A 13012-nucleotide genomic window follows, 5' to 3' on the forward strand; every position below is an offset into this window, starting at 1 on the left:
TTTTATGTCATATAACATGAGTTAAAATAAAGTCTGTTTAGTAACACAGATGCCAAAGTAAGGAAAGACAAATATAAGCCTCTGGGACCAAATGTAGGTGACTCTGCTCCAATGGTTCATGAGTGTGGTCATGATATTGAATTCAACAATGCACAAACAGCATTTATTGAGAACCTACCTATTAAGTGCCAGGAGCCCATGCTGGGTACTGCAGATCTCGAAATAAATGGCTTCGGTTCTGAAAATTTCACAGTACGTTGTCCCTTGCTATCCAAGGGGGACTGGTTTCAGTACCCCCCACAGATAACAAAATCCACCAATACTCACATCCCTTACATAAAATGCCATATAACCTACACACATTCTTCCATATACTTTAAATCATATCTAGATTACTTATAATACCTAATACAATGTAAATGCCATGTAAGTAGTTATAAATACAAGGTAAATATTATACAAATATTTGCCTGCACATGTGAAATTTAAGTTTTGTTCATTGGAACTTTCTGTAATTTTTTTTCGAATATTTTTGATCCACGATTGGTAGAATCTGCAGATGCAGAACCCTTGGGATGGAGGGTCAACTGTATAACTGAAAAGTAAAGCCAGTTAATTAAACAATATAAGTAATAAAAGTATGTAAATAAAATTGATTCTGCCAAAGTATAATATTCAAACTGTTAAAACTATGATTTTCACATAAATATTAAAGTGTCAAAGATTTTGTTCACCTCATTAGTTAATGAGAGAACCAGCAAGATGATGGAACCAATTCAAAGAGCATTCGTGGAGCTAGATATTTACAGGCAACTTAATAAAGGAATATTAAGATAAGATTGCTAGGTTAGATATAAAAGTAGTTAATTCCCTACAGAGCAATAAAGCATCATTTTTAGAATTATCGTTTTTCCCAGATATACATTGTGTCTCTCCTGAATAAAAATCTACAACTTAGTATGTAACCTCACTATGTTTGCGATCTTTTCACAATAGTAATCAGTGAGTTGAGCAAAGCACATTCTCCTAGATGATTCTTCAGTGAGTCTTTGCCCCTGTGTGGCCTTGTGCTGCCCATCTTTTGCCTTATTTTTTAAGTCTTGCATATTTTTTTATTAATAAAAAAATTCAGGCACAATAGAATGTGGGAGAGAGGAAGACCAGTGGGATTCCAAGTCAAGGAAAGTTAAGGAGAGAAAAACATCTGAGGTAAACCTATAAACGAGGAGAAAATGTCCAGTAAGACAAAGTCTCTGGGGAGGAGGGGGTTGGAGGAGAAGTGACAGGTAAAAGGGAGGGAGAAATAGGTGAACTCTAAGTGCCATTTCTTGAGCAGTTTTATATTTACTTGTGGGACAGATGAATCACTGTGACCAAGGGCCAATGTATGAGAGATCTTTACTTGATACTTTATTGTATTTGTTGTGGTGGTGGTTTTTAAAATCAAATCATCTGTGTACTGGCATGAAGTCATACATTAGTTGTTTTTAAAGTCATAAATTCATATGTCAGTGACTTAAAACTCTTTTAGAAGGAAATGCCCAGGATAATGAAAGCAGAAGATAGAGATCGGGATCTACCCAGGCACTAAAACTGAGCAGAGCCTCTAATTATTAGCCACACCCCTGAAATTCCCTTCTTTACTCCAGGAGCTTTTTCTCTCCCCGTTTTCTTTTGTTCTCTTCCATTCCTTTCCTCTCTTACCCCAGACATGAAATGTAATCTGGGAGCCATCACCATCTACCATCTCACTGGCTGAGCAAAGGTGCATCTGAAAGAAGCATCGTCTACAACTTTCCTTCTTAGGTTGCAGGCAGAGAAGGGAAAGCACCAGGATGGAGCAAAATGGAATGGAATCTCTCTTGAAACGCTTTTTTGTCTAAACGATTTCTGCTGTTAAAAAATATATTGTTTACTTGGCTTCACATTTCTCTCTGATGTCAATTTTCTTTTTACAAAACAAGTCACATCCAGAAATGTTTGTTAATTTAAAATCTCTTTTATAGCTGAGCTTTCCCAGTGGGTAATAAACTATGGGCCACGGGGTTATTCAATCTTTTTTAGTATTATTTCCGAGGTGGTGGTAAAATAATGACCACACCTCAATCTCTTGGCCTTGCTGTATGAGCTGCCGTGGTTAGAAATTTCCAGGCTCAGTTTAATGCAGCAGCAAACCAGGGGAGCTCTAAATACAAAATAAGTGAGGTGTTGCTCTAGTAATCCATTTATATACAGCATTTATTTTAGCCTTTTTTTTTTTTTTTGACTGTTGACAATTGATCATTAGATTTATAGTATTTAGCATTGATTTTGGAGAAGGCCAGTTTGGTTTTCCATATCAAAGCTGTCCAATATTTCGCTTTTCATGTGGTCCTTTAGGATTAATTAGAGAACAATTTCAAAAGGGCCGCTCCAGGATTTAATCTATTAATAATATTTGTTTAATCCCCCCAAACTATGAATGCTTATTTTATTCATTTCTAATTGGGCAATTTCACATTTTACCAACAAGTACAATTAATTAGCAGGTTAAAACAAATTGCTTTGCTTTGACTGAGGATCTGAATCCTTTCAATAAAGAAACCCAGATGTTTTTGTATCTTGGGGAAACACACACACACACACACACACACACACACACACACACACACAGAATCTTTCCTGAACAATTTTTCTTTTAAGGTGACTTAAGCATCTTGGGTCTTTTTAGATGAATAGCAGGATTTGGGCTTTTGAAAGAAAGTCTATATGCTGAATGAAAAGGCTTCTATTTACAGGGACCAATTAGCTATAATTAGCATGCGAGTTTTAATGATACTGTATGGTGAAGCTGATTATGCCTGTGGGACTGAGGATGCAAGTCACTTCTATTGCTTATTGTATGCAAATCTAGCCACTCAGCTTTAATTAGATGTTGAAATCCAGAACAAATATCAACAATTGCTTGAGTATTAATGAGCAGCGTGAACTGCCCATCATGACTTTTTAAATGGCAGAGGCTTATAAGCAATAGATTTGGCTCCCACAAAATGAACAGGCCTCTTAGAGCCCATACTTTGCACAACAAAGTCAAGGTTAGGCCAATCTAGCTGACAGAATTTCTGCTTCTTCCTGTTTCCTCTGATAGCGCCTTTTTGCTTTGCGAATATTAATGGAAGGTGGCTCTTGTAATAAAAAGGAAGTTCAAAATAAAACTTAGTATTTTAAGAAAAGCCAGACTGTGGACTGTTTTCAATCAGATATTTGATGGTTTATAATCTGGTGGGATTCTAAAAGGTCAGTTAGTAGAGTTCCTTCCAATTATTAACATGTTATAGTTTATATATTGTAAATGAAAATCACTCTGTGAATTAACAGTCAGATTGTGATGTTCTTCGGCAACAGCAGAACCTGGGAAAATTGTAAAGTAAATGTAGTTGATCTCTTCCTTCGCTGAAGAATTGCAGGGAAGAGGTTGAAAGCAGTGGCCATCTGATCACCCTGCAAGCTCTCCTCTGGTTCCCTGGTCCCAGTTTTCTCATCATGCTTTAGTTTGCCTGTCCTAAGGAGGACATAGTAAAAACACATTCACACTAAATGGGGAGCGACTTGCTTCCATTCACTTTTCCAGGACCAGTTGTATCTGAAAATGGGACCCAGAGAAGGTAAATGCATTACCTGAAAGAATAGATGCTAACTTCCAGCCATCCGATGAGGAAATTTTGAGATGTCTTCCCTGTGCCCCTCAAATCCAGCCACATATTGACCTGTCCCACTCCACCTAAACCGTAAGCCATCCTTTCTTGGCAACCTTCCTTCTATCAAGATGTTTAGATAAGGGTGTTATCATGTGACTCAGTTTTTCTATGTAATTTTAGCTGCATGTAGAAATAAAGTTGCTTCTTAATAGCAGATCTGAAGAGGGACAAATCACAAGCAGGTTCCAGTTAAATTTGTAGTTCCTGTATATATGCCAATGGCACTGTACCACTGTACTCTCTTCTCTTCCTCCCTCCCTCCTCTCTCTCTCTTGCTTTCTTTCCTTTTTTTTTTTCTTCTACTTTTTCTGAACCTTCTCTCACTGGAAAGAAAAAAAAAAAAGGCTATAAGCATTCACACAGACATCGATCTGTTTTGAATTACCTTGGTATGTTAACAAAGAGAAAACAAGTGACTAGCTACCATTGTTCCAAAGGTTGATTTCTGATTTCTCTAACTTCTGTTGTGTCTGGATTTCTCTCTCCATTTTTCAAAGAATGACCCTCAATAGCTTAATAAATCAGCTAATAAAATGTTTTAGCATCTGCTAACACTCCCTGAGTGTGTCACATGCTTGTTCAAAGGCTTTGTAAGGAAGCACAATGGAGGGAAACCACAGGCCATTGTGAAAAGCGACACTATCAGGTTTCAAAATACTGCGGAACCTACATCTTCACCTTAAGACTTTGCTTGTAAATATTTACATTGTTTGCCCAGATGGTGGCAGAATTGGAAAATGTGGGTAACTTTTTTTTTAACATCTCTTAATAAACTAAAAAAAAAAAAAAAAAAAAAAAAAATTCATAAGCTGGGATTGCGCACTGTCACAAAAACATTGTGTTGATTTGAAAAGTTTTGTTGCTATTGTAATGTTCCTTTATCACAGCAAGAGAAAGTGAAAAGATACAAGTTTCTTCAGGTTCTAGAGATGGTATATTTTCACAGTGCTGTTCACCTAAATAAACCTGAGGCCTTGGTAGCTTCCAAAATATTTCAATTCCAGACAATGAACTTCCATTGAATACTTACCATGCGCCATACATTGTGCTGATGATTAAAGAGCCTCTCCTGTGTAATCAGGCAGATAAAGATTATACAGTTAGAGGAGCGAGGATGACACTCTTGCTGACTACCGTAAGCAGGTTTTGGCCAGAGTCCCCAATGGCATCCTCACCACCCAGGTGGGGAAAGGCAGTGGCAAGATGCCTTCTCCTCTCACCTGGAGAGCTTCAGTTACCTCCTACCTGTGCTCCCTGCCTCTGTTTCCCTTCCTCACCAGCCCATCCTCAGAACCATAAATTTTCCACGTCTCAATTCCATGCCACTTGCTTCTTGTTTTAACGGATCCCCAATGGATCCCTTAGACGAATCCACGGTCCTCTGTACCAAGCCTCAAATCCTGAAGATGGTTTTCAAGGCCGGCCATAATCTGGCTGTCTCTTGGTCACCTCAAAGACCCTGTCACCCACCACGCTTGTTCGCATCCCCAACTTTTTGGCTCACCCGCACAGAACTACTCAGTTACCCAAATGGGATATCTGGGTCTGCCTCTGTGCTGTTCTCTATGGAAGAAAATCAACCACTAGCAAGAGCACCATTAGTGTGAGCCTCTGTTTTATTCTAGAGTAGCAGGACATGAGAAGGCTGGGCAGAGATTCTAACTGGAGAAGCAGGGTGGAGTGTTTATAGCTTTAGCAGGAAGAGGGAGGGGTTGTTTTGGGGATTAGCAGCCATTGTTTGAACAATTTGAATTTTATTAGGAGAGGTGGAGAGAGACAGGTAGGGGCTAAAGGCATATGCTAGAGACAATGGAAAAGAAGAGATAGTTGTGGGAGCAAGGCCATGCGAGGGTCTCAGTGGAAATCTCTCTATCCTTCAGGGTCCCTCACATGTCTGTGTGCAGAACTGTCCTTCTATTCCTGTCCCCTCTGCGTCCCCACCCCTACCAGGCGAACTCCTCATAACCGTGGTTCAGAGGTTACCTCAACTCAGAAGCTCTCCCATGCCTCCTGGGAACTCGCCCCCTCCCCCCCCCCCAACCTCCAGAGACCCCAAAGTTCTCTGCTCAAATCTGGAAGAGACTTTATCTCAGAGCATTGTAATTTGCTGTTTGCTTTTTTGACTGCTGCAGCAGATTGCTCAGTTTCTGGAGGGCAGGGACAGCACTTTGGCTACCTTTGTGTCCACAGAGCCTGGCATGATGCCTGGCACAAAATAGGATCTCAAAACTTTTGTCCAGGGTATGTAGTGAACATGGAACAGTGTCAGACATTCAGTTATGAGCATCCCACCTCTGACCTAACTCCCGGGGGGAGGCCACTATCCTCTCCTTCTGTCTGCCCCCTCCCATCAACAGATTTCTAGGCTTTTCTCCTTTGGATTTGGAAACTGGGCAGAACAAACAAACAAAAATCAGAAGGTGGGAGGTGAGTGTGGGAAGTTAGTGAGAGAGGATAGAGAAAGAGATGGGGAGAGGCTGAGATGTGAAGATAGAGGAGGGAGAGTTTTAGATTTGTTTCATTTGATGTGTTCTGTTTGAGAAGGAGGTATCCAAGAGCAGTGCAGGATTTCAGAAAACTGGTAGAAAACAGAAGAAATGGAGTACAAGATGATTATTGAGACTTCTGATATTGGTGGTATCTTTCAAGAAACAGCTTTGAAAGATTAAAATTCTTCCAAATTAAAATTGTATTTAAATATAAATTGGGAATCCTCTTTCCTCTTCCTTCTCTCCTTCTATCCTCCCTCCCTCTCTCCCTCCCTCCCTTCCTTCCTTTCTTCCCTCCTGTTTGAACTGTTTCTCTGCATGAGTATAGGGATCAGACTATGAGAATCTAGAAATCTTAAGGGTTATGATTGAGGGAATGAATTAACTATTGAAAAAGTAAATGAATGAGTGACCAGGTTTCCCTCAGGGTCATGGCCAAGATAGCAGCCGGAATCTCCACCCATGAACTCCCCAGAAAAAATGCCTTCCCTCCAGACCTTGGGAAACAGGAAGCATCAGACCATAACAGAATTGATTTTTTTCTTTCTGCTCATTGTCTCCTCAGGAGAGGAATGCCTTCTGAATTATCTCCCTTAAGACTCCAGAACCACAAGATTTCCATCAGCCTCCTCTGAATGGAGGAGGGTGGTAAAATTGTCAACAGCATTCATTTGCAAATCCTCTTGACTGAATATGTGGTTCAGATGGGAGCTTCTTATATATGTTTAAATTATTTTTGTCAGATTATAAATCACTGCTTTCACAGTTCTCCACAGGACATAGGTAACAATGTTCATTATTGAACCTTCCCACAGAGCACGTCCATGACTCTTCCTCGCGTAGAGGGTCTGACTACACAGGCTAGCCAAGCCAACATGTCTCCATTTACCTTTCTCTTCCTGTGCTTGGACAAGGCTTTCCCTTGGGGTGTGGCCCTGTCTCATCCTCTCCCAGACTTCCATTCACCCATTCTTTAGCTGCCACCCCCCCACCTCCTCCCCCATCCACCCATCTCCCTGTGGCTGCCTGTGGCTGGTTGAGATCCATGTATTTTTTCTAACTGAAAAGTAAACAGATAAATACATTTTAAGGTGAAATGGCTAACTAATGATAAATATTGTCTGGCTCTAAAGGTAATTTTTTGGAATAAAATTATAGTCAAGATTGGAAAATCACGGTTGGTGTATATCAAAAAGGAACAGGAGAATGGTTCAAGATGGCAGGATATGGGGACGTGCACTCCCTCTAATGAGAGCACTGAAATCATGACTAACTGCTAACAATCATCGACAGGAAGACACTGGAATTCACCAAAAAAGATACCCCACAACCAAAGACAAAGGAGAAGCCACAGTGAGATGGTAGGAGGGGCACAATCACAATAAAATCAAATACCATAACTGCTGGGTGGGTGACTCACAAACTGGAGAACAATTATACCACAGAAGTCCACCCACTGGAGTGAAGGTTCTGAGCCCCACGTCAGGCTTCCCAACCTGGGGGTCCAACAATGGGAGAGGTATACCCAGAGAATCAGACTTTGAAGGCTAGTGGGATTTGATTGCAGGACTTCAAAGGGACTGGGGGAAAAAGAGACTCCACTCTTGGAGGGCACACACAAAGTAGTGTGCGCATCAGGACCCAGTGGGAAGGAGCAGTGACCCCACAGGAGACTGAACCAGACCTACCTCCTTGTGCTGGAGGGTCTCCTGCAGAGGCGGGGGCGGTTGTGGCTCACCGCAGGGACAAGGACACTGGCAGCAGAAGTTCTGGGAAGTACTCCTTGGCATAAGCCCTCCCGGAGTCCAACACTAGCCCCAGAAAAGAGCCTGTAGCCTCCAGTGCTGGTTCGCCTCAGGCCAAAACAACCAACAGGGAGGGAACTCAGCCCCACCCATCAGCAGAAAGCAGATTAAAGTTTTACTGAGCTCTGCCCACCAGAGCAACAGCCAGCTCTACCCACCACCAGTCCCTCCCATCAGGAAGCTTGCACAAACCTCTTAGATAGCTTCATCCATCACAGGGCAGACATCAGAAGCAAGAAGAACTACAATCCTGCAGCCTGTGGAACAAAAACCACATTCAAAGAAAGACAAGATGAAAAGGCAGAGGGCTATATACCAGATGAAGGAAAAAGATAAAACCCCAGAAAAACAACTAAATGAAGTGGAGCTAGGCAACCTTCCAGAAAAAGAATTCAGAATAATGATAGTGAAGATGATCCAGGACCTCAGAAAAAGAATGGAGGCAAAGATCGAGAAGATGCAAGAAATGTTCAACAAAGATCTAGAAGAATTGAAGAACAAACAAACAGAGATGAACAATATAATAACTGAAATGAAAAATAAACTAGAAGGAATCAATAGCAGAATAACTGAGGTAGAAGAACAGGTAAGTGACCTGGAAGACAGAATGGTGGAATTGACTGCCATGGAACAGAATAAAGAAAAAAGAATGAAAAGAAATGAAGACAGCCTAAGAGACCTCTGGGACAACGTTAAACGCACCAACATTTGCATTATAGGGATCCCAGAAGGAAAAGAGAGAAAGAAAGGACCCGAGAAAATATCTGAAGAGATTATAATCAAAAATTTCCCTAACATGGTAAAGGAAAGAGCTACCCAAGTCCAGGAAGCACAGAGTCCCAGGCAGGATAAACCCAAGGAGAAACACGCCGAGACACATAGTAATCAAATTGACAAAAATTAAAGGCAAAGAAAAATTATTAAAAGCAACAAGGGAAAAACGACAAATAACATACAAGGGAACTCCCATAAGGTTAACAGCTGATTTCTCAGCAGAAACTCTACAAGCCAGAAGGGAGTGGCATGATATATATATAAAGTGATGAAAGGGAAGAACCTACAACCGAGATTACTCTACCTGGCAAGGATCTCATTCAGACTCGATGGAGAAATCAAAAGCTTTACAGACAAGCAAAAGCTAAGGGAATTCAGCACCACTAAACCAGCTCTACAACAAATGCTAAAGGAACTTCTCTGAGTGGGAAACACAAAAGAAGAAAAGGACCCACAAAAACAAACCCAAAACAGTTAAGAAAATGGTAATAGGAATATATATATCAATAATCACCTTAAATGTGAATGGATTAAATGCTCCAACCAAAAGACACAGGCTCACCGAATGGATACAAAAACAACACCCATGTATATGCTGCCTACAAGAGACCCACTTCAGACGTAGGGACACATACAGACTGAAAGTGAGGGGATGGAAAAAGATATCCCATGCAAATGGCAATCAAAAGAAAGCTGGAGTAACAATACTCATATCAGATAAAATAGACTTTAAAATAAAGAATATTATAAGAGACAAGGAAGGACACTACATAATGATCAAGGGATCAATCCAAGAAGAAGATATAACAATTGTAAATATATATGCACCCAACATAGGAGCACCTCAATACATAAGCCAACTGCTAACAGCTATAAAAGAGGAAATCGACAATAACACAGTACCAGTGGGGGACTTTAACACCTCACTTACACCAATGGACAGATCATCCAGACAGAAAATTAATAAGGAAACACAAGCTTTAAATGACACAATAGACCAGATAGATTTAATTGATATTTATAGGACATTCCATCCGAAAACAGCAGATTACACGTTCTTCTCAAGTGCACACGGAACATTCTCCAGGATACATCACATCTTGGGACACAAATCAAGCCTCAGTAATTTTAAGAAAATTGGAATCATATCAAGCATCTTTTCCGACCACAATGCTATGAGATTAGAAATCAGTTACAGGGAAAAAACTGTAAAAAACACAAAAACATGGAGGCTAAACAATACGTTACTAAATAACCAAGAGATCACTGAAGAAATCAAAGAGGAAATAAAAAAAATACCTAGAGACAAATGACAATGAAACACAACGCTCCAAAACCTATGGAATGCAGCAAAAGCAGTTCTAAGAGGGAAGTTTCCAGCAATACAATCCTACCTCAAGAAACAGGAAAAACCTCAAATAAACAATCTAACCTTACACCAAAGGAACTGGAGAAAGAAGAACAAACAAAACCCAAAGTTAGCAGAAGGAAAGAAATCATAAAGATCAGAGCAGAAATAAGTGAAATACAAACAAAGAAAACAATAGCAATGATCAATAAAACTAAAAGCTGGTTCTTTGAGAAGATAAACAAAATTGATAAACCATTAGCCAGATTCATCAAGAAAAAGAGGGTGAGGACTCAAATCAGTATAATTAAAAATGAAAAAGGAGAAGTTACAACAGACACCGCAGAAATACAAAACATCCTAAGAGACTACTACAAGCAACTCTATGCTAATAAAATGGACAACCTGGAAGAAATGGAGAAATTCTTGGAAAGATTTAACCTTCCAAGACTGAACCAGGAAGAAATAGAAAATATGAACAGAGTGATCACAAGTAATGAAATTGAAACTATGGTTAAAAATCTTCCAACAAACAAAAGTCCAGGACCAGATGGCTTCACAGGTGAATTCTATCAAATATTTTGAAAGAGCTAACACCCATCCTTCTCAAACTCTTCCAAAAAATTGCAGAGGAAGGAACACTCCCAAACTCATTCTACAAGGCCACCATCACCCTCATACCAAAACCAAAGATACTACAAAAAAAGAGAATTACAGACCGATATCACTGATGAACATAGATGCAGAAATCCTCAACAAAATACTAGCAAACAGAATCCAACAACACATTAAAAGGATCATACACCACGATCAAGTGGGATTTATCCCAGGGATGCAAGGATTCTTCAATATACGCAAATCAATCAATGTGATACACCATATTAACAAATTGAAGAATAAAAACCATATGATCATCTCAATAGATGTAGAAAAAGGTTTTGACATAATTTCAACACCTATCTATGATAAAAACTCTCCAGAAAGTGGACATAGAGGGAACCTACCTCAGTATAATAAAGCCCATGTATGAAAAACCCACAGCAAACATCATTCTCAATGGTTAAAACCTGAAAGAATTTCCTCTAAGATCAGGAACAAGACAAGGATGTCCACTCTTGCCACTCTTATGCAACATAATTTTGAAAGTGTTAGCCGTGGCAATCAGAGAAGAAAACAAGAAATAAAAGGAATACATATTGGAAAAGAAGAAGTAAAACTGTCACTGTTTGTAGATGACATGATACTATACATAGATAATCCTAAAGATGCCACCAGAAAACTACTAGAGCTAATCAGTGAATTTGGTAAAGTTGCAGGATACAAAATTAATGCACAGAAATCTCCTGTGTTCCTATACACTAACAATGAAAGATCAGAAAGAGAAACTAAGGAAACAATCAGATTCACCATTGCCACAAAAAGAATTAAATACCTAGGAATAAACCTACCTAAGGAGGTAAAAGACTTGTACTCAGAAAACTATCAGACACTGATGAAAGAAATCAAAGATGACCCAGACAGATGGAGAGGTATACCATGTTCTTGGATTGGAAGAATCAATATTGTGAAAATGACTACACTACCCAAAGCAATCTACAGATTCAATGCAATCGCTATCAAATTACCAATGGCATTTTTAACAGAACTGTAACAAAAAAATCTTAAAATTTGTATGGAGACACAAAAGACCCCGAAGAGCCAAAGCAATCTTGAGGGAAAAATTTGGAGCTGGAGGAATCAGACTCCTTGACTTCAGACTTTACTACAAAGCTACAGTAATCAAGACAATATGGTACTAGCACAAAAACAGAAATATAGATCAATGCAACAGGATAGAAAGCCCGGAGATTAACCTACGCACCTATGGTCAACTAATCTATGACAGAGGAGGCAAGGATATACAATGGAGAAAAGACAGTCTCTTCAATAAGTGGTGCTGCGAAAACTGGATAGCTATATGTAACAGAATGAAATTAGAACACTCCTTAAAACCATACACAAAAATAAAATCAAAATGGATTAGAGACCTAAATGTAAGACTGGACACTGTAAAACTCTTAGAGGAAAACATAGGTAGAACACTCTTTGACATAAATCACAGCAAGGTCTTCTTTGACCCACCTCCTAGAGTAATGGAAATAAAAACAAAAATAAACAAATGGGACCTAATGAAACTTAAAAGCTTTTGCACAGCAAAGGAAACTATAAACAAGACGAAAGGACAACCCTCAGAATGGAAGATATTTGCAAATGAATCAACAAATGATTAATCTCCAAAATATATAAACAGCCCATGCAGCTCAATATTAAAAAAAAAGAAACAACCCAAGCAAAGAATGGGCAGAAGACCTAAACAGATATTTCTCCAAAGAAGACATGCAGATGGCTAAGAGGCACAACATCACTAATTATTAGAGAAATGCAAATCAAAACTACAGTGAGTTTTCACCTCACACCAGTCAGAATGGCCATCATCAGAAAATCTACAAACAATCAATGCTGGAGAGGGTGTGGAGAAAAGGGAACCCTCTTGCACTGTTGGTGGGAATGTAAATTGATACGGCCATTATGGAGAACAGTATGGAGGTTCCTTAAAAAACTAAAAATAGAATTACCATATGACCCAGCAATCCTACTACTGGGCATATACCCAGAGAAAACCATAATTCAAAAAGACACATGCACCCCAATGTTCATTGCAGCACTGTTTACAATTGCCAGGTCATGGAAACAACATAAATGTCCATCAGGAGAGCAATGGATAAAGAAGTTGTAGTATATATATACAATGGAATATTACTCAGCCATAAAAAGAATGAAACTGTGTCATTTGTAGAGACGTAGATGGACCTAGAGGCT

The 13012-nt window shown here is 39.4% G+C and overlaps 1 protein-coding gene across 2 annotated transcripts in view; it reads left to right on the forward strand.

Annotated features, from left to right (window-relative positions):
• Positions 1-13012, forward strand: part of MACROD2 (mono-ADP ribosylhydrolase 2) — a 1969440-nt gene that overhangs the window by 1193246 nt on the left and 763182 nt on the right. The window lies entirely within an intron of this gene.

The sequence above is a fragment of the Eschrichtius robustus genome, chromosome 16 (genome assembly GCF_028021215.1).
Source record: "Eschrichtius robustus isolate mEscRob2 chromosome 16, mEscRob2.pri, whole genome shotgun sequence".
NCBI lineage: Eukaryota > Metazoa > Chordata > Mammalia > Artiodactyla > Eschrichtiidae > Eschrichtius > Eschrichtius robustus.